This window comes from Hemicordylus capensis, chromosome 4, assembly GCF_027244095.1.
Source record: "Hemicordylus capensis ecotype Gifberg chromosome 4, rHemCap1.1.pri, whole genome shotgun sequence".
Lineage (NCBI taxonomy): Eukaryota > Metazoa > Chordata > Lepidosauria > Squamata > Cordylidae > Hemicordylus > Hemicordylus capensis.
In genome coordinates, this window is record NC_069660.1 from 30,867,187 (window position 1) to 30,890,321 (window position 23,135).

Here is a 23,135-nt window from a genome sequence, read left to right on the forward strand (position 1 = left end):
ACCCTGGGAGTTGCCACCTCCCACGACTGCTCTCAATCCTAGCCCAAGAATGTCTAGCATCCGCGGAATGGCCGGATTAAATCAGACACTGAAAAAGAACCCTTCTCAGGTAGGACCAATGTTTCTTTTTCCGCAGCTGTCTGATTTAATCCTAGATAGTGGGACATGCCCAAGCCTGAGAATAATCCTAGGGAGGGGAGGCAGACGATCAGACCACCTGCTGAAGAACAGTGTGCGCCATGGCAGACATCTGAATGGAACGAAGCTACCTTGTAGTGCTTGATGAAAGTGGAGACGGAAGATCATGTGTCTGCCTTACAAATGACCTGAAGTGGCGTGTTGGCCAAGAATGCCACTGAAGTGCTGGCAACGCGAGTAGAGTGGGCAGTGATATCCCCTGGGACTGGAAGATGAAGAGACTGGTAGACCAGACAGATAGTGGCCTTGATCCATTTCGCTAACACAGACTTTGACACCTTGTGGCCCAGGGAAGTTGGATGAAAGGAGATGAAGAGTGTGTCCGAGCTGCAATGAGACCCGGTGCGCTTCAGGTATATATGGAGGGCCCTGCGCATGTCAAGGGTGTACCAAAATCTCTCCTTGGGATGGGTAGGTTTCAGACAAAAGGACGGGAGCACCACCTCTTGCGACCTGTGGAAAGGAGAATAGATCTTTGGGATGAAGGTTGGATCGAGACGGAGAATTACCTCATCCTCACTGAACGTGCAAAGCTCTTTGCGTGCCGACAGGGCCCCTAGTTTGGACACTTGCTGAGCAGACATAGAAGCCACCAGGAAAAGCACCTTATATGAGAGGATCTTGAGGGGTATGGATGAAAGGGGTTCGAAGGGAGGCCAAGTGAATGCATTGAGGAGCTTGTTGAGGTCCCAGGAGGGAAACCGATGAATCGGGCGAGGAGCTAGGTTGACTGACCCTCGGAGAAAACTACTCAGGTGAGGATGTAGAAGCTGGGATCCCTGAGCGGACAGGTCCAGAACAGACACCAGTGCTGAAGCCTGCCTGCGCTGTGTGTTCAGCCTGAGACCCATCCCAAGGCCTTCCTGCAGGAACAAGAGGACCTCGGGTATGCCTGCCACGATGAGAGACAAATTTTTCCTGCACGCCCACCTAGAGAAGGCTGACCATGTGGCTTGATAGATTCTATTAGCTGATGGTCTTCTGGAGGCCAAGATGGTATCCTGCACTGCCCTGGTGTAACTGGTGTGTTTCAGGTGGGAGTGCTCAACCTCCACACGCACAGTTGGAACCATTCTGGGTCCAGGTGGAGCACGGGTCCCTGATGTAGCCAGTCCTGGTGATGGGGAAGAGCCCCATGGGTCCGTGATGGACAGAGCTACAAGGTCTGAGAACCATGGCCTCCTGAGCCAATGAGCAGCGATCAAGATCAAGCTTGCTCCTTCTAAGATCATCTTCTGAAGAACCCTGCCTATGATGGTGGTTGATGGGAAGGAGTACAGGAGACCCGGAGGCCAAAGAGACATGAGGGTGTCAATATCCTCAGTGGAAGATATCACTGCCCTAGTGGGCAGTGGAATCTGGTGAAGAATCTGGGTGTCTGGTGATTGGACTGAGAGGCAAAGAGGTCCACAACTGGGACTCCGAAGACCTCTGTGATCTGTGGGGAAACCTCCTGGTGGAGGGTCTACTCCGCTGGGTCCACCGTCCGGTGACTAAGCCAGTCTGCTTCCAGGTTGGTTGTGCCGCTGAGATGTTCAGCCACAATGGAGGAAAAATGTTTCTCTGCCCAGGTGAACAGGAGTGTTGCTTCTTTCATCATGCCACCCTGATTTGTGACGTATGCCTTGCGGCCACATTGTCCATGTGGACTAATACATGCTGACCCCAAAGAAGTGGAAGGAATTGGACTAGTGAAGAGTCAGATGGCCTGCAGCTCCAACAGACTGATGTTCAACGACTTCTCCTCGTGCGACCAGGTTCTCTGAGCAAACTGTTGCTGACAATAACCTCCCCAACCAGTGAGGCTGGCATCCATGGTCAATGCAATCCTGTGGGAGGCCAAGAATAGCAGGCCCCTTTGGATGGCTGGAGAGACCCACCAGAGAAGAGATTGTAGAACCTCCAGGGGGACCATGAGTGTTGTGTGGGTCTTGGTGGTGATCTGTTCCTGGAAGGGAAGGAGCAGCCACTGCAGGGGGTGGGAGTGCTATTGTGCCCAAGGTGTAGACTCCAGGAAGGAGATCATTGAACCCGGAAACTGCACCAGGAGGGCGACATCAGTCTGTGGCCAGGTCAGAAGTGGGTGGATAAGGGCCGCCATCTTGAGGCAATGTTCTGCTGACAACATAATTACTCCCTGATGGGTGTCAAATTGGACTCCCAAGTGCTGTAGTGACTGTGACGGGGTAAGGTGACTCTTCCATGCATTGACTATGAATCAGTGAGATTCTGAATGTCCAGGCCGGCTTGGTGGAGAGAAGGGGAGCGGATCAGCAAGTAGTCCAAACAGGGATGCATATGGAGAGCCTCTACCCGCATCCTGGCTATGAGGGCCACCATGACCTTGGTGAATACCCTCGGGGCTGACGACAGCCCAAAAGGCATCACCTTGTATTGAAAGTGACGGACGAGAAACTGGAACCGAAGGAACTTGCGAAAATCTAGATGTATGGGTATGTGGAGGTAGGCCTCCGACAAATCTATGGACGCCAGAAACTCCCCTGTCCTTACTGCCTCCTTGATGGTGCGGAGGGATTCCATCCTGAAAGACCTCTTTCTGTGAATCAGTTTAGACACTTGAGATGCAAGACTGCTCTCCACAAGCCATTCGTTTTTGGTACTAGGAAGAGCAGAGAATACACTCCTTGAAAATGCTCTGTCACGGGAACCTGTTCGACGGACGAAAAGTGTTTTGAGCAAATCCACTCGGGCAAGAATATTCTTTATGCGACACTGGCATTGCTTTTTTCTTGTCCATGGTTTCAATCAAGACTTGTTCCAGGAATTCCCCAAACAGTTTGGACCCGGTAAAGGGAGAGGAGGCTAGGTTAATTTTGGACTTATGGTCTACACTCCAGTTTTTAACCACAGACACCTAACGGCCACTCCAGCAGCCACAGACCTGGATGCATGTTGTATGCAATCCAAACTGGAGTCGGCCATGAAGGCCGAGGCCTTGACCAGTTTGTTAATACCCAGTCTAAGTTGTTTATTTTCAGGAGGTACCAGCTGGATCAACTCTTTGGCCCACAGAACCGATGCCTGAACAAAAACAGAGTTGGGGGTTGCCGCCTTAATAACTGTAGCTGAACCATCATGAACTTTGTGAAGCAGGAAGTTGAATTTCTTTTCTTCTGAAATCTTCAGTTGCTCATCACCGTCCCTGTTCATGACCATTCCTGAGATCAATTGGGCCACTGGAGCATCCACAGCGGGGAGACCAAGAGGGACATAATATCATCAGGCAGAGCATATAATTTCTTAGGCAAGGCAGAGGTTGGTTTAGGAGCAAAGGGAACCTTCTACTCTGCCATCATGGTATCCCTGAAAAGAGGCGGGAAGGGAATGCGGGAGGATGAAGCCAATGTGGAAGGAAACACCACCAGGTCAAGACCAGGTTGAACAGGTGCAACAGATTCAGGGGAAACATCCTTAATGGCCCGGCACGTGTTTGCTAACAATACCTCAAAATCAGCTGGTTGGGAAAACCTGAAAGCTTGGCCTCCCCTGCTGAGATGGAGAGTCTTCTTGAGAGAGCTCTCCCTCTTCTGTGGAGGAGGAAGGAGAGGAGTCAGAGGAGGAAGGGTGGCAAGGCAGGGAAGGTTGTACCTGGATGGGTAAGGAAAAAGGAGTGGGGGTGCAGGAATAGTGGTATTGGGGGGGAGGGTGCTTCTTGGCAGGAGTGGGGAGAGGATCCCCTTCAGCTGAGAAAGTGGAGGACACTGGCAAGGCAGGTCTCTTAGGTTTGCAGCGCCTAAGTGGCCTGGGGAGGAAAAGCCCCTTCTCATTGGGCGGAATCACTCCCCTGGTGGGGCTGGAGCCCAGGGAGGAAGAAAGAAAGGTGGGCCTGGCAGACTGAGTATTGTCCCTTACCGGCACTTTACTTGGCAGGGAGAAGGGTTCGGATCTAATAAAGTATCTCAGCCAGGATTTGAACTCAGGAACCGGCTGGCCATGGATCCCCTGATTATGGTGGTGGTGGTGGGGGGTTTACTCACGTTTTGTAGTGGCTACTGTGGTTGTCCTTGGCCAATTGCCACCAGGGCAGGCATAGGGCTGGCAGAGCTGGGTGTTGCTGGCTGGGATCTGGGGGGAATGGCCAGAAGACTGGGTTCCCCCTCCCCCAGAACACTTCCAGTGCCAGCTATCGCAGGAGTACACAGGTCACCTGTCCCAGTGATTGTCGAGGAGGATCCTCCCTGTCCTTGAAGAAGGGCATGAGGAAGGCGCCGTGGCAATCTCTGCTGGCATACAGCCTGCAAAAGCAGGCCCTCACTCAGACGCACCACAGGCACTTTGGCTTTACGTTTGTGGCATTTGTGTTTGTCATGTGCTGCCTTCTGCTTCTTGGAGAGCTTGCTGGGCTCTCCAGCATTGCTCTCTGCCTCCTGTATCTTGGACTTTTTCGCTGCCTTGCGGGGGGAAACAGAGGCCAGTGCTACTGGGAGCACGCCTCCCAAAAAGGAAGGCATGTTGGGGGCAGACATGCCGGACAGCTTGTCTGGCGGTGGGGAGTGAGGTCTTTTGCTGCCTCGAGCAGCCGCTTCGCGAGATTGATCTTTAGGGCGGGCTTTTGATTCGGGGGGGGGGTTACCCTCCAAGAGGGAGCCCCACCCCAGTAAATCGCCAGCATGAGCCAGTTCCATAGGAGCACCTCAACTGGGCCGCGAGGACCTCCGGGTGAAAATGAAGGTAAATAAGAAGCTCTAAGAAACAACCAAATTAGAATGAAAAGTAGCTTTAGTAACACAAAAACCTAAGGACTCCCTTCTCACCCTTACACAGAGGAAAAGGGGGGGGGTGGAGAAGGAGAGGGGGAAGAGGAAGATATAAGAAATAAATCACCAAGCCTTTGTAAACTGCAGAGCTCTTTGTAAGCGTGCTGTCCTGAAGCGAGACAGAAAGGAACTGGGGAATTGGGCAACGCCTACCCAGCTCCCGGATACGAGCTACTTCCTGTCTCTGAGGCATGATCTGGAATACAACCCACTATCTAGGATTAAATCAGACAACTGCGGAAAAACAGCACCACCTCACAGGGCAATTCTTGCCTGATTCTTCTCTTTAATCTTCTATGGAGCCCCTGGTGGCACAGTGGTAAAACTGCCGCCCTGTAACCAGAAGGTTACAAGTTCGATCCTGACCAGGGGCTCAAGGTTGACTCAGCCTTCCATCCTTCCGAGGTCGGTAAAATGAGTACCCAGAATGTTGGGGGCAATATGCTAAATCATTGTTAACCGCTTAGAGAGCTCTGGCTATAAAGCGGTATATAAATGTAAGTGCTATTGCTAAGTGCTATGGAGCCAATTTCCAACTCATCAATGCAACCACTGACTATTACCTAAAATTATCTCAAAATAGCAATAAAGATTTTAGGTTCAAGCGATGGAAAAACCAGAGTTTGAGGATGGAAAATGTCTAGAAATGTATGGCAGAGCGCTCCTTGCAAAAGAGGAAAGTTGAAAGATAAAATTAAGATCAGACACATGATCTTCTGATCCTCACTGAGCAAACCTGTGCTTTTATGAAAACAATTAAAATGTGCCAGCTGGACTACACAACAGAAGGTCTCTCCTAGAAAATGGCAGGGCACACAAATCTTCCACTGACTCCACTCCACACACTGCCCCTTCCACAAGAGTGGAGACAACTCATTAACTTGACATGCAATCCATGCTCCCCATCCAGAAGCCTCTTTAGAATGACTCACTGCAATACAAAGAGCACTGAGTCACCTAGATATAAGCAAAACCTAGTTCAATATTACTGTACTTCAATGCAAATACAGACTTTGGTTATGATATGCAAAGAACTATTAGGATTAGCCCACTCACAATACACCCTTAGCAAAGCTGTTCAATATTTGGAGGAATATTGCCTCAATATCTTTCTTTAATTTGGGGGAGAGAGAGAGCACGCACACACAACACTTGACACAGACTTGTCTGCAGATTTCAGCACAATGAATATCTGTTTTAATAGTCTCCCCCTTGAGAGCATTATATGCAGGCCTTCCATGAAGCCTCCTGTGAGCGTTTAGCACACCACAGGAACTGTTGAAAATTGTATGAGTGAGTTGTGTGATTTCCCAGCCTTTGGAAATAATGGCCATGTGATTGTGCAACTCTCTCAGACAATTTCAACAGTTGTGAACATGTGCGCTTTCACAACAGCCATTAGGAAGATGCAGCAGGGCCCATGGTGTGCTAAATAAATGTGGCAGTGTGCAGTATGCCAGCGCTAGTTTTTTTAACCAGTCACAAATATTCTGTACTAGTGATTTGAGGCCCGTTAAATAACGGGCGCTAGTAGAGTTGTGCGCTCCGGGCCCCCCGCCCCCATTCCCCCTTCCGCCGCCGCCAGCCTCCATGCCGCGGCCGGTCTCCCCGGCCGGGCAAGGGCCCCAAGGTCTCCCCGCCTACCCGGTTTCAGCGCCGCCGCCAGGCCTTGGCGGCGGCTTCACCACCACCTCGGCCGGCTTCCCCCGCCGCCTCTTCCCCCCGCCCGGCTTCAGCGGCGCGGCCAGGCCTCGGCCATGGCTCCGCCGCTGCCTCGGCCAGCTTTCCCCGCCACCTCTTCCCTGGCTTCCCCGGCTTTGCAGGGCTTCCCCGGCTTCGCAGCGGCCGCTTCTGGCCTTTCCGCGGCCGGGCAAACAACCGCCCAACATGGCCGCCTGGTGCTGGCGGTCGTGTCTCCCTCGGCGTGTTCTGGGCATGCGCGGAGCGCATGCCCAGAACAGCCGAGGGAGCCACGGACGCACACCAGGCATTTGACATGGGCGCACACTTAGCCTTTTATTATAGAGGATTCAAATATTCAGCAGCCCTCCGACTAGTAGCCATTGATAGACTTCAGGTTGTTGGCTGTCACCACATCTTGTGGCAGAGAATTCCACAAGTGGATTATGAGTTGTGTGAAAAAGTACTTCCGTTATAATCCACTTGTGGAATTCTCTGCCACAAGATGAGGTGACAGCCAACAACCTGGATGGCTTTAAGAAGGGTTTGGATAACTTCATGGAGAAGATAGATCTCTTCTCCATGAAGTTATCCAAACCCTTCTTAAACGGATAAATGGCTACTAGTCAGAGGGCTGTGGGCCACCTCCAGCCTCAAAGGCAGGATGCCTCTGAGTACCAGTTGCAGAGGAGAGAGGGCCTGCCCTCAACTCCTGCCTGTGGCTTCCAGCGGCATCTGGTGGGCCACTGTGCGAAATAGGATGCTGGACTAGATGGGCCTTGGGCCTGAGCCAGCAGGGCTGTTCTTTGTTCTGTAGGAGAGTTTTGATATCAGACTCTCTTACAGAAATAAACAGAGCTGCAAATGTATCGAGGTGCAATTCCTTAGATTTCTCCCATCTATTGCCCCCAATACTTAAGCGAGACTGTCACTGCTCCAGACAGTCCTTTGAAGTTAAACCCACATCTTTGCATATGGGGTATTATTGAAACAACATATCCAAAGATGCTATTGCTAGGAATGTGGTGGAGAGAAGAGGCAGGAATGCTGGGTAATTAAGAACTGGGGAGGCCAAAGAGGAAGAGAAGTTTGAACACAGGACAGCTAAGAACAAGTTGCCTCTACAGGAGGGGTGGGCAAACCTGGCCCTCCAGCTGTTGCTGAAGATAAACTCCCATTTTCCCCTGTCAAAATAAATTGTGCCTGGGGATGATGCGAGTTGTAGTTCAACGGTAACTGGAGGGCCATGTTTGCTCATCCAGATTTACAGTCACTCACATAAAAACATGTCTATGTATAGACAGCTGTATACAACATAATGTCATTCACATGACTGCTTGTTCCAGGGCCAGGGAGGGTGGGGGAGGCAAGGTTGGTTCCCCTACCCACACAATTTACCTTCAGGGGCACACACGATCTGTGCTGCAGTGAGCGGCATGGCCATCTGGAAGCTGGGGGAATGAAGCCCGGCTGTCAGAAATCCCACGATGCACAACACAAGGAATGCAGTGTATTGGAGGAATTCCCTGCTTCGGGGTGGACTTGCCACCTGGCTCTAAGGGTGCTCGGGCTGCAGGCAGCCCAAGCATTCATTTGCCTGGGGAGTGGGGTAGAAGGGTGTGTGTGCACCTTTCTACCTCATTATAACCTTGGGTACAAAACGCAGGCTATCCCTGTGAAGAGCGCCCTGGGATCAGGATTGATCCCGACATTCCACACAAGCAGCCCTATCCAACTAGGGCTGTTTGTGTGCAAGACCTTAATGTCTAAATAGGGTCTGGTTTTCTGAAAAAAGCTGGCAAGCAGGCAGTGGGCTTGGAAGCAGGGACTTGAATTGAAGAGGTACATAAGGGCATGGAAGAAATGGAGGCCAACAGAGAGAGATGGCTGTGGGGAGAAATCTAAGCATAGACAGAAATGTGTGCTATTACCATGTGTAGAGAAAAGGTAAGATAGTTTTGGAGGTCAGGGGACTAGGACTCATGGGAATCTGAACAAGTGAGGATAGGCAGAGAGGGAGACAGGTTCACACTGATCTGAAACATCTACAAACCAAATTGGTGGCAGCAAACCCTCCATTGCTTCTTGACCAACAGCTGACAGCCAGAGCTGGTAAGCTTTTGTTCCTCTGTATACATCAAGCATAATGAAGTGTCATCTCAGGTAGGAAGCTGATAAGCTGTATAATTATGCCCACAATTCAAGTTTCCTTGATATTTTTTTCTCCTCAAAGTATCTAACCATGGTAATAAGTTGCTTGACTGTATGCTCAATACTATTTTCCTGTACCTTTAGATAATCCAGGGACAGTGTACTTTTGGCTTTAGTTCCAAGGGGATTATTTATATGTTGGAGATTGCCTATAAACAAAAGAAATGAGAAGAACACAATGTTAGAAAATTGCTTGGAGAATGTATCACAATTAACATTGCCCAGAAAAAAAAAGGAAAAGTTATGTGAAATTGTTTCATCATTTAGTGAAAGGCTAACACTATCTGCTTTTTCAGAAGTGTTCACTGTGAATGTAGCTGAAGCATGTGGAGTGCAGACAAATTATTACAACAAATATTTATATACTGATTTCCAGCAAAAAGTTCTCAAAGCAGTTTGCACAGGAAAAGCCCACAGGAAATTTTCAAGGGACTGCATCCCTTATAGCGAAAATTACTCCAGGAATGCACACATATGTTCACACAAAGCCACAATCATCATACTCCCGAGATGCCAGTTGGCAATTCACTATTCGACACATTTTTAAGATGACTGAAGAACAGGCATCAAATATTGTCAGATGTCAAATATTGAACAGCAAACTGTTGATTCTGAAGGGAGAGAACAGGGAGTCTTAAGTCCATATTGCCAAAACAAGCCACGTAAATACTTTTGAACTGCTTGATTTTGGAAGTTGTGCCTTCTAAGCTGTGTCTCAGTGCCACCTATAAGCAAAGGTCTCTGCCCTCATCCCCACACATGTCAGTGGTGTGCATTGTGTGGAAGAGTTTTGGGGTATAATTTAAAGTCCACACTAATATTCCAGATGTATGATGTGCAGAAGAAGTCCTATACGATCATACAATAGATGCCAGTCCCCTCTGCCATCCAAGGCAGAAAGACTTTGCTGTATCCTGAAGTTTTGTGGCTTCCTATTCCCTCCCACCATGGGACTAAAAATTAGTTGGTTTGTGCTGCTTTGTTGTTTATTATGAGACCAAGTTAAGTGAGGCACTGGATGTGAGAGACACATAACTTACTGGTGCAAGGTAACATGGGGTCAGCATCAGACTTGAACTGGTGCCGATCCTTCACCATGCATCTGGGCTGTGGATTCCTAGAGATGTACATATCAGGCAGTATAGAAATATGATAAAACAAACAAATAAATAAATTCCTGGGTGTCAATGTTGCACACACAAGGGCCAGCAACTTGATATAAACAGGGTGATAGGCACTAGTAAGCCTATAAAGCTCGTTTCCCCAACCCTCAAACTATAATGTTATTTTAAAATCAGACCTGAGTGCATTTCAAAGTGGGTTTCTTGTACTGTTGCAATGGTAGCTTCTGTCCTCTTTTTAAAATGGTGCATATGAAAGACATATTCATCTATACACCCCGCCTCCCAATAATTCCTTAATATAAGGCTTGACAAATCTCAGGTGCTTAGAAATGTAATCATGGTACCTAGACTAGGATATTCAGAGGCAGTAACTTTAAATGCTTTTGTCCCAGGCAGCCCTATTTCTGTTATAGGGGATAAAGAGAAACCCATTTATCCTCCCCTTCATAATAGATATCACTAAATTCAGTAATTTTATCAGGTATCCACTGTCAAGCTCCTAAATTTGGGGGCTGACTCTTACATCCAAAGAGAATTTGCCAAGGCCTGCCTTAATGCCCTAATGCTTCATACCAATTTAAGGCAATTATTGCAGTCTTTTCTATGTTGTAACAGGTGAAAATTGTTAACGTATTTGACAAAATATGCCAGTGCCTATGGGTTTACTCCAACATACACTGAACAGCTGCCCTTGGTTTTCCTAGCTTGTAATTGGTTAGCTGATTCATTGGTTGGGGAAGCTGAAAGTATAGACCCTCACTATGTACATCACAGATAATACACCAAATTTGGTAAGCTGCACAGGGAAACACATACATTTGCATATTAGAAAGCTGCCCCTTTGCTACTATACAACACATCACAACAAAGTTGAGGCACCAAGTGGATTTCAGCCAGCCAGCCATGAAGTGTACCCTTAGCCAGCAACCTACTAAACGGAATGTACATTATTCATTATTACTGGGCAGAATATCACCCTACCAGCTTTCCTTTCCCCCACTTCACTCCAAGGCTGTGTTTAGTGAACGGAGAAGGCTGGTCAAGGCTCGAGTGCCATTCCTGCTCTGTTCCTGTTCTGTTATAAGAACTGAATGTAATGGAACACCGCCCAAGCAAACCCTGATTTGATCACACTGATATGCAACACTGGAGATATTAGACCAATTAGGTGCATAACCTCCTCCTCCACAAAAAGGACAACAGTGCAAAAATACAAAAGGATAACAGTACAATATGTTACATCAGGAAGACTGGGAGTTTCATGGACTAGCAGCAAAGAGACTAAATTGCAACACACACTACAGCATGAACAGACATGACAAAGGTGATATGGCAATGAATGACTAAAAAGAATTGAGAGGTATAGTAGAGCCACCAAGAAATAGGAATGTAATGCATTGCAAAAATCATATGACAATCTTTCAGTTTTAAGGAAAAGCAACATTTGCAACTCCACTTCAGAAAATCAGTGCACGCTACTGCTAATTATAATGCACCGATTATAGTAGGCTAAACCTTCGAGTGCTTATTTTCTTATCTAACCATTTCATATATGACACAGGCGGAACAAAACAGAGCACTAATGAAACCAACAGAGGCTCCACTCCTGACCATCCATTCTTTCCTGTAACCTTCCTATTACTTAGCAAGCTTTAATCTTCCCCTTCACTTATCATATTTTCTGGAAGTACACACTCCATTATAGGCTGATCCAGAACAGAATGATGAGCTCCACCTACCATTCCCACTAAATATTTTGATAGTTAATATAAGATGAAAAGAATAAGCATATTAAGGGCTTGGTTATCAAACTGCAGGCTGCTGGTGGTGGTGGTGGGAACAGGAAGGGAATCCTCAGACTGGTGAAGCTTCGTTCCCCAGACAAGTCAAAAGCTGAGACTGCAGGCAGTGACACACCCAAGGAAATGAAGTCATAGCCCTGACATTTGCCACCAGTGACGGGGAGAGGGTGCTGATTGCAATGAAATTTAAGGAAGAAGATGCTGGAAGACCTCTTCCTCCCTCCCTCCCACCCACTCTCTACAGCTGATGCTTGGTGTTGCAGCCAATACCTTCCCACTAGAGAGGTGCATGAACTGGTTCAGAGGTCCTTTTCTGGACCGGTTTGGTGGTCCGGCCAGTTCGGTGGGGCATTTACCCTTAAGGAGCAGGGAGGGTGCTCTCCCACCCCCAGCTGTGTTTTCCCCACCATAACTGTGTTCAGAATCGCTGGCGTGGGGTGGCAGTGTACCCTCTTGCCCCCCCACCCCATGTCAGTGTCAGACAGAAAGTGGCCACTTCCGTTCTGACACTGACTGGGGTGGAAGAGAGTTACTGAGGCCCTGTGCCAGAGATTTTGAGCACAGCACCGCTGGGGGAAATCTGGCGTGGGGGAAGCACCCTCCCTGCTACTTAAAAGGTAACCACCACCCCACTCCCAAACCAGCCATCTACCAGTTTGTGCACATCCCTACTTCCCACATCTTAGGGGAGATGCCCTGCCCTGCATAGAGGATCTGTTGCTCTCACATACAGCAACTGAGTTTTTAAAAAAAACTCCAGGTGCTGCATTGATTAATAGATATTTGGTACTAGGATAGCAGATGGTAGAATAAAATGGAAGGCCCAAGTTTAGAAGTTTGTTATCAACATTAAGAGGCTGTTTGATTACAACTGTATAGCCTGACAGACAGAATGATTTCCATTATATGAGGCACTGAGAATGCAGTTTCCAATAAGTGCTTAATTGTATAGAGAAATATCTGCTCTTCTGGCAGATGTTTGTAGTGATCAGTCCCTTAAATCCCAAGACAAGTGAGGCAACATTTCAAGATCAACGGGCAATGAGGAAGATCTGGCAAAATGCCACAAGAGCCAAACAGCAGAGAATGGAGAGGAGGTTACACGGTAGGGGTGCAGTGCAGATGTAGCCTTTGAATAGTGGAGCTTAGCTGTTGCCACTGCTAACAGTCCACACTACTATGCACTTGTCTTTTTAAAAAGCCCACAACACACCAACTGCTAAGAAGTTACAGAATGAACAGCAACTTGTTTAAATGCTTTATTTCTGGACTACATCAACATTTATGTTTACTTTAGCAAATAATTTAACATGGAAGAAAAAGTAACTATGGAATAAAAACCAAACACACACTGTGGGGTTCTATGATCTACCACAGATTCTCTGACTGTATTACAAGACTTCTCCCCACCCTCCACAAATAGGTTGGCATCTTTCCCAAGTATTAACTTGCTCACTGGCCAAAGGCACAGCCAAAGCAAGACTGTCCAGACTTCAGTGGACAAGGACAGGTACGCAGACATCCTCGTATGACCTGATGGAAAGGAATGACAAAGTTGCAGGCAATGGATTAGTTCCCTCACAAAGGAAGATAAGGATACCGCTATCCATGTTACACTTGTTTGGAATGTGGTGGTAGAACCCATCTCTGGCATGTGAGCAAGAGTCACCTCCATTCCTTTGTTCTGCAGGTATCCTTTGGCATTACACTTGCTCTCCTGGCACACATACATGGGTTGATTTGCAAAGGGCTGGTAGATGAACTGCCTCAATACACAACAGGAGAGCTGCTTTTTAGAATCCTTTCTAAGACTATTATTCTATAGATAAACACAAATGCAACACTGGATGTTTGTGAAGTGTTGTGAAGGAAACACAAGAGCTCTTGTATCCCCTAATGTTTGGTGCAGATCCAGGAACTAAGGAACAAGGGAAGGGAAAACAAGTGTTGTTTTTAAATTAAGTTTTATCGAGAACCAAACCTAAAAAACCCTAATATTTGTATCTAAAGGCTAATGTTTCCATGAAATTTGTAAAATGTGATTTCTAAATGTAAAAAACAAACAAGCCCAGACTGAACTGAATTTTGTTCAATGCGTTTCAAACACTGAAGTGGGCATAATTACATGAGAAGCTCAAAATTGAAATTGCATTGAAATTCTAGAATAATGTTATTACTTATTCCTGTTTCTTATTACAAACAACTGCAGATGCATTTGTGCACTGCCTTCCACTGCACTGCTTGCAAACCAAAGTCTGCAGCAAGACCATAACTCTGGCATGTACATAAGAACATAAGAACAGCCCTGCTGGATCAGGCCCAAGGCCTATCTAGTCCAGCATCCTGTTTTGCACAGTGGCCCACCAGATGCTGCTGGAAGCCACAGGCAGGAGTTGAGGGCGTGCCCTCTCTCCTGCCATTACTCCCCTGCAACTGGTACTCAGAGGCATCCTGCCTTTGAGGCTGGAGGTGGCCCACAGCGTTACATCGTTTACTTTGCAGTTAATCCACACTGATTTGGCAAGTACAACAAACTGTAATCAGTAAGTTTTCTGGTGCAGTTTTTTTACCATTATGATTTTCATTGCCCGTGTAAAAGTTGCCACCCAATTTGTTTTGGATCCAGTTAGTAACTCCAAGTGTTTTCCATATCACATATTGGTAACATACCCTGCACAAGTGGTAATCTGAAGAACTGACTGTTGGAGGAAGACACACAATGACAAACTCCTTTGCTCTTTAGATTTTCTTCATCAACAGATCGCACTTCAGCTTGTCAAGGTCTGGATTTTGCTCATTTCTTCCATATATGGACATTTTGCACCCTACCTAAGTAAGCTGCAGGGGAGCAACAGTGGGAGAGGTGCAAGCCTCCATGCCCTGCTTGTGGGCTTCTAGGTTGGTCCCTGTGGGAAATACATACTGGTAAAATTCTAGAACATTAAAGGTAAAGCGTGCTGTCGAGTTGGTGTTGACTCCTGGTGACCACAGAGCCCTGTGGTTGTCTTTGGTAGAATACAGGAGGGGTTTACCATTGCCTCCTGCCGCACAGTATGAGATGATGCCTTTTAGCATCTTCCTAAATCGCACACTTTACCTTTACTGTGCGCTAATGATTCTATACTACTACATTTAGTACCAAAGGATTGCTAGCCACTGTGGAGAATAGTTATCCTATGCTCAGGGGCTTCTAATCCAAGTAGAATTGGCATGGCAAAGAACAAGGCACACAAAAGAAAAAGCTGAAAGTATGAAGGATTAATGGGCAACAAGTACTGCTACACGGATGAGGCTGGAAAAGATTTGCTGAAGTTACGTATTTTATTCAAATCTGCCTTTCTATAAAATATATGTGGAATAATTTAGAGTACTGCTCTTCACCTAGTGGTTCACAACCTGGACTCAAGATAGTGATGCTGTAGTGAATAAAATTCATATTCCCCTTAGGAATTTTAAAAAGCAGAAGATAGACAAAGAAAGTTGTGGGGAGGAAGGAAGAAAAGAGGGGGAGAGAGTGAGGCAGATGTAGGACAAATTATATAGACAACACTTTTTGTAGGATGGACTGAAAAGACTGAATGCTTCTAATTTAGAGGATGGAGTTTTTGAAAAGACAGTCAAATCTAAAAATTAAAGGAATTAAGTACATTTCTGTCCCAGTCTGAAAATGAGACAATGACCAAGGTGTATTTGAGGCAAAAATGACTGGAAGAGCAGCACTGTGCAGATGAGCTTATTAAAAGTTAACTGTATAGTAATGGAAATGTCACCAAGCACTACATTTCTAGCTTATTAACATTGCTAGCCAACTAGTTTCTAGTAATCTAGTAGCATTTTGGCTACACATTTGTGTTGCTCTTCCCCCTCTTTCCACAGATGCTCAAAATGATTTTCCAAAGATTTCCACAGTATTTTACACACAAGAGTAAATCAGCTGAAAATAAAATTTATTGGGGGTGGGGGGAATGGTACCACATCTGGATAAGCTAGCTACACTAGAACTCATTATACCTAGCAGTTAAAGAGGAGGCAAGCCTTTAGTAAGACCATCTGTATTCCTACATTGGCTATACAAGTACTACGAAGTTTGAACAAAGTTTTGTGGCACATTAAAGACTACAACCTACTGTGCCACAAGTTTTCATGGTAGCCTACTTACCAGAGTCATACTCCCAAAAACCATCCATATACGTTTATGCCACAATAAACCTGTCAGGTTTTGGCATGCTTCACGACTCTTCATGGTTTTTGCTGCAACAGACTAACATGGCTGCCCTCTGGGAAGTGAAATGAATGGAGTACATAAGTGCTCTTGTTCAACTCCCATTCATTTCAACAGGACTTATACCCAAGAATATCTCAATGAATTTCATTCTGTAGTTGTAAGGAAGGGAAAGACAAAATCCATATGATATGCAACCCTAGTCCCTCCAGCCTCCAAATCTAATCGAAGTACGTACGTACGTACACACACACACACACACACTTCTGAAATGAAAAGAATGTAGACTGCCAAACACTAAGATAACAGGGTAAGTATATCTGGAGAGAGACTGCCAATTTTACATTGATGGCCAGTAGTAATGGTACCTTCTGCAATACTTTTGTTGTCTTATGGCAAATATGGTCTAGTTTTGTACACGCGGAAATACCTTCTATTACTTTAAGGCCTGTAACAGCTCACTATGCTGTAATGCTTCCACAATCAGGTGAATTGTTCTCTAACTCAACTCAGGCTAGGTCTGCAATAACACAAATTGCAAGCATATCTAATACGCATTTGCCCTGCATGAGTTAACTTATGGGTTGCAACTCCTGGGTCACATCAGCAGCATCACCACCAAGTTTTTTAAAGAGAATAAATCAACAAGGGGGAGGGGGCAGGGAAAGGCCCAATTCAGAAATCATGTCAAACACATGAGCAGTTGAACTCTGGGCTTGCACACTTCCTGCTCTACTCTCCTCCTTCTCTACAGAGAATGGGAGAAAAATTAAAGTTTTTATTTGCTGCTTGAAACAAACTCCCATTTCCCATCATGCCAATATGAAGAACTTTGGTTTCTACAACCACAGTTTTCCTCGATATTTGAATGCAATGAGAAACTGTGGTTTGTACAAATGGAAGTTTCCAACTGCTTCCCAGCTAGCATGAAGAGGAGGAGGAGGAGTGCATGAGTCCAAAGCTTGCCACAGCACACTCTTGACAAAAAGCCATGGCTTGCAGTGATATTTGATTGTTTACAGTACAAAATAAGAACTTTTTTCATGTGTGTGTGGAATGAGTTTGTTCTGGGTAGCAGTATCAAGACAATGTGTGTGCACATGCATTCAGAGTGGTTGAATTCAACCTAAAATTAACTGAATGGACATCAAAAATCTTGTGTGAGCACAGACATGGACACTCCTCAGAGCAAACACTGGTCCCATGTTGCAGGCTGGTGTTAAAGGGTTTGATAAATCTGAAGGACTACTGATCAGATACACAATATATTAGGGATGTGCCCGAATAGTCTTCAGCACCGGCGGGGGTAGTACTTTAAGGGCGGGGGAGGGTGTACTCACACCCCGCCGCATTTCCCCTGCCGGCGCTCTGCAAATTTCAAGCCCCTCGGGGCGCCAGCGTTCCTCCCTGCCGCCCCTTTCCCCCCGTCGGCTGGAAGTTGCGAGTGCGCGTGCGCCCGTCGTCGCAACTTCCGGCCGACGGGGGGAACGGGGCGGCAGGGAGGAACGCTGGCGCCCCGAGGGGCTTGAAATCTGCAGAGCGCCGGCGGGGGAAACGCGGCGGGGGTGTGTGAGTACACCCGCCCTCATCCTTAAAGTACTATCCCCGCCAGTGCCAAAGCACTGAATCTCGCCCCAGCGCCGAAACGTTTCGGAGGCCTTTACAATGGCCTCCGAAACGTTTCGGGCACAAGTCTACAATATATATACACAACAGATACTGCTCAAATACACAACAAATGGTCAGATACACAACTCATATGACATTAACAGTGATCATACAGGAGACCATGTATGTATAGTCAAAGGTTTGGTGTTGTGGGATCATCTCATGTCATTCTATTTGTGCAACAGAAATATTTCATGATTGCTGTCTCAGTTTTTAGTGGATGTAAGAGTATCCTACAGATACACTGCAGTTTTAGTTCCTCCCATGGCTCTGGAAAAATTATTCACCTATTCACTGTCATTCAATCTTTTGCATATACCTGAAAACTATCATGATGTTGCCAGTGTTCAGACAAGTTCACAGTCATGTTCATCACATGATGAAAGCAGCTCCAAGTGATGACTTGAATGCGTGAATGAATGACAATCACAGACAGAACTTTATCATGTTTTTTTTTAGAGTGTTGATTCTCACACACACAAAAGCAATTTATCAGGTATTGTGCAATCAAGTTACTCATGTTCCCTTTGCTCATTCTTATGAAAAGAAGTGATCATCTTGTGTAGCACTAACTCTGAAGAAATCCTGACTAAGGTCAACAAAACTTACTTTCTCTGGGAAGTGTGCTTATGACTACAGCCTTCATCTGACAAAGATATGCTTTAGCACTTAGATTTGTTTGATAATGGATACATTTGAGTGAAGCTTGATACATGTGAAGTCTAATTTCACATATCAAATAAGGTTAAAACCTGCTATGGCAAAGCTTAAACGCCTGCTACTAAAGGCACGTGTGTGTCTTTAGAAAAGTAGGTGCACTGGAGTGAGTGCTGACAGGCATTGTGAGGTTTGAATGGAGAGCAACCAAAAATTACCAAGTAAAACTCAAACATTAGCAACAGTCAGGCAAATAACTAGGATACAATTACTGATGTCCAAAGGCTAATTTTACATTACTTCGCATCATCATACATGGCTTTTGTTAAAAATGCCACACAATTTAAGACTGCCAAGCCAATAGTATTATATAATTGCCACCATGTGTTGGTCTCTTCACTAACAGTAATTCCAACACAAGGTCTGGTTGCATCCACATCATGTAAACACCAACATGTATAAAGCTTCTTCGTTGTGGAACACTTTGGAAGAAGTTGTGTCATCACTTTCACAGAGACCAAGTGTGCTCAAAAATAGTATCAAACAAAGTTTCAAGTATCAAGATATTTGTGGCGTAGCTTTATTATTCCATGCAACCTGAGATATTAAAACATTTTCAGGTTCTCATGTTAATTGCAATAGGATAGCTTGCTACTATGAGACTGTGGCAAAGCATTCTTCTCTATACTCCTCCACACTGCTAGAACTGAAGCAAGATATGCATATACAGGAGTAGTTCTGGCTTGAAATGGAAGAGGTTTAACACATCAAAGGCTTACTTATACTGCTAAAGTTAAATGGCATGAAACCAATTAGGTTGGGGGGGGGAGAAGAGCCATTAAGCCATTCATTACCTCCATTAGGAGCTGAAAGCATTGTATTCATAAATGAATCACAAAAGACCTTTTCCCAGCTAAAATAAAACTCAAAAACATTATTCCAAGGCTATCCTGGAAAAATCAGTTCATGGGTAGAAGCCTAAAAGAAGACAAGTGTGATTCAATAAAAAGCATGGAATCAGGGTCCCAAGCTCAACTCAAACATATCCTCACTTTCCTTATCAGTAAGATGAGAAAAACCATAACCATAACCTGTAATAGCTAAACTGCCACATTAACCAAGGGGAATATTAGCATCTGTCTGGCATAAGTATTTTGAGAACTTAAGCGAAGGTGGCAAACACCTGCACACACACAAAGAACATAATGTGCCTTACTAATGAGAGCCAGCGTGGTGTAGTGGTTAGAGTGCTGGACTAGGACCCACAAGACCAGCGTTCAAATCCCCATTCAGCCATGAAACTAGCTGGGCGACTCTGGGCCAGTCACTTCTCTCTCAGCCTAACCTACTTCACAGGGTTGTTGTGAAAGAGAAACTCAAGTATGCAGTACACAGCTCTGGGCTCCTTGGGGGAAGAGCAGGATATAAACGTAGTAATAATGATAAGCACAAACAGTTTACACATGATCCACCGATCAGGAGAGACAGGTTGGGACGGGGGACACCAACGAGCTCTACAGCCCAATACCCAGACATGTATGACCCCTTATGCGTCCTTTTAAACATGATTCCGCCCAGGTAATGCAGACCGGGCGTGAAAAAGGAGAATTTTTCCTACTTCTGAAACAAGGACAAGCCCATTTTTGTGTGCTGCGGTGGAGACCCCTTCCTGAACCCCTGTGGGGGAAGAAAGAGAAGAGAAAGGCAAGAGCTAAGCGGTGGCGGTCTACTGCCAAGTGAAAGGGGTCTGAGCTGAGAACCCCCCGCACCGCAAGCAGCTGGGAGGGCGGAGGAGCTGAGCTAGGTGGGGCGGGCAGAGTCCCGATTAACCCTTCCCCGGAAAGCCGAGCGCCGAGAGCGCCTGTCAGCCCCGCGCCTCACCTGCCAGCGGCCAATCAGGGTCTCCGCGGGAGCTGCAGCTGCAGCCGCCCCTCGCAGCCTGAGGCTGGCTAGCCCCAACAGCAGGCCCCAGCCCGAGCGCAGGCTCGGCCGAGGCCTCCCCCAGCCCAGCCCCGCCGCGGAGCCCGCGCGCCTAGGGGGCCGCGGTAGCGGCGGCTCCCCCTCTCTTACCTGGCGGCTGTCTGGGCTGCGGCTCCCGGGCCGGCTCGTGTGGGCGGGCGGGCTGTCGGGCGGCTCAGTCCATGGGCAGCTCCCAGGAGAGGGGGGGTCCGGGGGAGGGGGGGAGGCGAGCGAGTCGCGGCGGCGGCAGACACAGGGCAAACACTAAAGAGAATAAGCGGGGCCAGCTCCGGCCGGGAAGGAAGTGACGGCACCGCGCGAGCAGGGAGGAGCCATCCAGGCCCTTTGCAGCTATTTCAGGCCCCGCCCCGCACAACACGCGCCGCCAATCCCGCCCGGGACCGCCGGCTTCCCTGAGCCTAGCACATCGCTCCCCGGAGAACTACTGCTCCCGGCATGCTCCCTGCCAGCTAAGCCAGAAGCCCCTCTTTCCCCAGCGGCAAACACTACATTTCCCAGCAGGCCATTGTCCTCCGGAGGAAGTGACGGCTTTTCTCGGTCGTGCGCCTCAGGCTTGCGCTCTCTCTTTCTCGCCTGTCTATTCCACGCTCTCTCTCAGGCTTCTTCCATCCCCCGCGTCTTTTGACAGCGGCTTCCAGAATCCTCCCATCACTCCAAGCGTGCGTTTGCTTCGCTACCTGCAGAAGTGGGGGGGGGGAAGGACTCCTAAACTCGGGCTGCCCTGTGGAATGTTGTTGCACTTGTTGGTGGGACAGGAAAGGAGGCGGCCGGTCCCATGGCAAGCAGCAGCAAGCAGTGTGTGTGTGTGTGCACCAAATGGTAGAGCAACGGCCACGCCTTCTGTGCTGTAGAGTTTGTGGCTTTGTCAATGAGTCGGATTGAGGTTTCATAGTGTTCGCGGTGTATTTTCTGCCCATTGGGAACGAGAAACTTCTCCTGCTTTAAGGAGACGAGACGAGTTGGGGCTGCTGGGTCTTGTAGTCTTCACCAGGCAATCATCGAAAGCCGCTGATCCAAGCATGCTGCTCTATTTAAAGCAAGTCAGTTGCAGGCCCCCAGGGGGCTCTGGAAAAGTGCTTATGTGGCAAGTGGGCGACACGCTTACAGGCTGTCTGCTGCCGCATGTCCTAATAGCGCTAGGAGGAAGATTCTACTGCAGCATAATCTGTCCTCAAGCTGCGACTTGTGTATTTCGGATTTTACGGAAACCAAACCCGCATGAGAACGATGCAGCTTTGACACTCTACTTAGTGCATGTTAGGATCGTAGGCGATCCTAACCATGCTTGCTCAAAAGTAATCCCCGCTAAATTCAAAACAACTTGCTCTCGAATGAGATTACTCAGTTGAGAGCAAGGCTTCCCCACTGAACATCGGGACAGACGTTTAAGTCTTTGTTTTGATCAGATATTTAACACCACAGACGCGAGCTGCGTAACTAAAGGCAAATGAGGTTTCAGATTCGAAATAAACAGCTTTATTAAAGAACTAGCTTCCTTCTGGTTTTGAGATGCTGCTCTATGCAATCCTAAGTGCTGAAAGGCATAATCGCAGACTGCGCGGGAGATGGCAATGGTAAACCCCTCCTGTATTCTACCAAAGAAAACCACAGGGCTCTGTGGTCGCCGTAAGTCGACAACGACTCGACAGCACAACTTTACTTTTACCTTTAGTAAACCCCCACTGAATACAATGGAACTTATTTCAGAGTACACGTGCAATAGAATGGTACTGCTACTTTGCATCCAACACACTAGCTTTTCCTTCCTGGGAAATCATGCATTAGTAATATAACTATCAATGTTCAAAGTACTTTATCTAGCACAGCAGCCCACAGGATTTTTTTTTTTTTAAAGAAACTAAGAGAATGTAACTTTGTTTATGCATTCACTGACTTCCCATCAGTACACTTAAGGCTTGCAATTTTTTTCTTTTCAAGAAAAGATTAGAACCCTAAGGTCTATCAGTCAGAGTCTAATGAAAATAGTGGCTTTGCAGGGGCGTAACTACCATTAGGCAAGGGGAGGCAGCTGCCTGGGGGCCCCCACGCCTCGAGGGGCCCCCCAGAGGCAAGTCACACGTGGAGTGTGTGTGTGTGTGTGTGTGTGTATCAGCGAGGGGCCCATTTTAAAATTTTGTCTCTGGGCCCACTCCAGCCTCCTTACGCCCCTGTGGCTTTGTGTGTGTAAATAAATGCAAACTAGTGGCTCAGGAGTGTGTGCGGGCAACCAGTTGCCTACTGCACTGGAATAACCTGAATATACAAAGACAAATCTACAGTTAGATGTACTCATGTACTCAGTTACAACACTTTAAAACTGGCCAATACCACTGTTCAATGGCAGCCAGTTAATACTCATTTTACAGGGGAGGACTATTGAGACTGAGAGATAAGCAATTAGCATAAGACCAACCAGGGCAGAGAAGCTTTGTTTAATAGCAGTAAATAAAACAGCAAGTCAGAAACACTTGCTGACCTATTGCAAATCTCCTGCTTGCCTCTCCTCTGCACAGACCTCCATTTCCTCCTCAACAGAGACCAGAAGTGGCCCACTTCTGTATGCTCAGGGGCCACTTTTCTCCTCGTAACCATCCAAAAGTGGACTTTGCTACACAAACAGATCTCACAAGGATTCAGGCTCCATATTAGGGTTGCATCATTTAATCAATTATCTATTTACAAAGTATTTCCCCCTCCTCCCTTCCTTCTTTCAAAATTACCATCAGCTGCCATTTTCACCAAACCATCCCCAGAACTGGGAGATATTTGCTGCTGCAGGTACAAGAGCGCTCATGTTCCTGAGGAATTGGTTTCC

At 47.0% G+C, this 23,135-nt stretch overlaps 1 protein-coding gene across 11 annotated transcripts in view; it reads right to left on the bottom strand.

The window, feature by feature from the left end:
- Positions 1 to 20,677, bottom strand: part of STAU1 (staufen double-stranded RNA binding protein 1) — a 73,264-nt gene extending 52,587 nt beyond the window's left edge. For 2 of the 11 annotated variants that reach the window (XM_053246478.1, XM_053246479.1), the window contains exons 1-2: positions 20,411 to 20,673; positions 8,946 to 9,016 (exon numbers count right to left, since the gene is read on the bottom strand). The gene's annotated coding sequence lies outside the window, so the exon portion shown is untranslated. Of the gene's footprint in view, positions 1 to 8,945; positions 9,017 to 9,907; positions 9,927 to 20,410 lie in introns of those variants that run through there. The other 9 variants (XM_053246490.1, XM_053246489.1, XM_053246487.1 and 6 more) reach the window with 8 other exon arrangements.
- Positions 20,678 to 23,135: the final 2,458 nt, after the last annotated feature.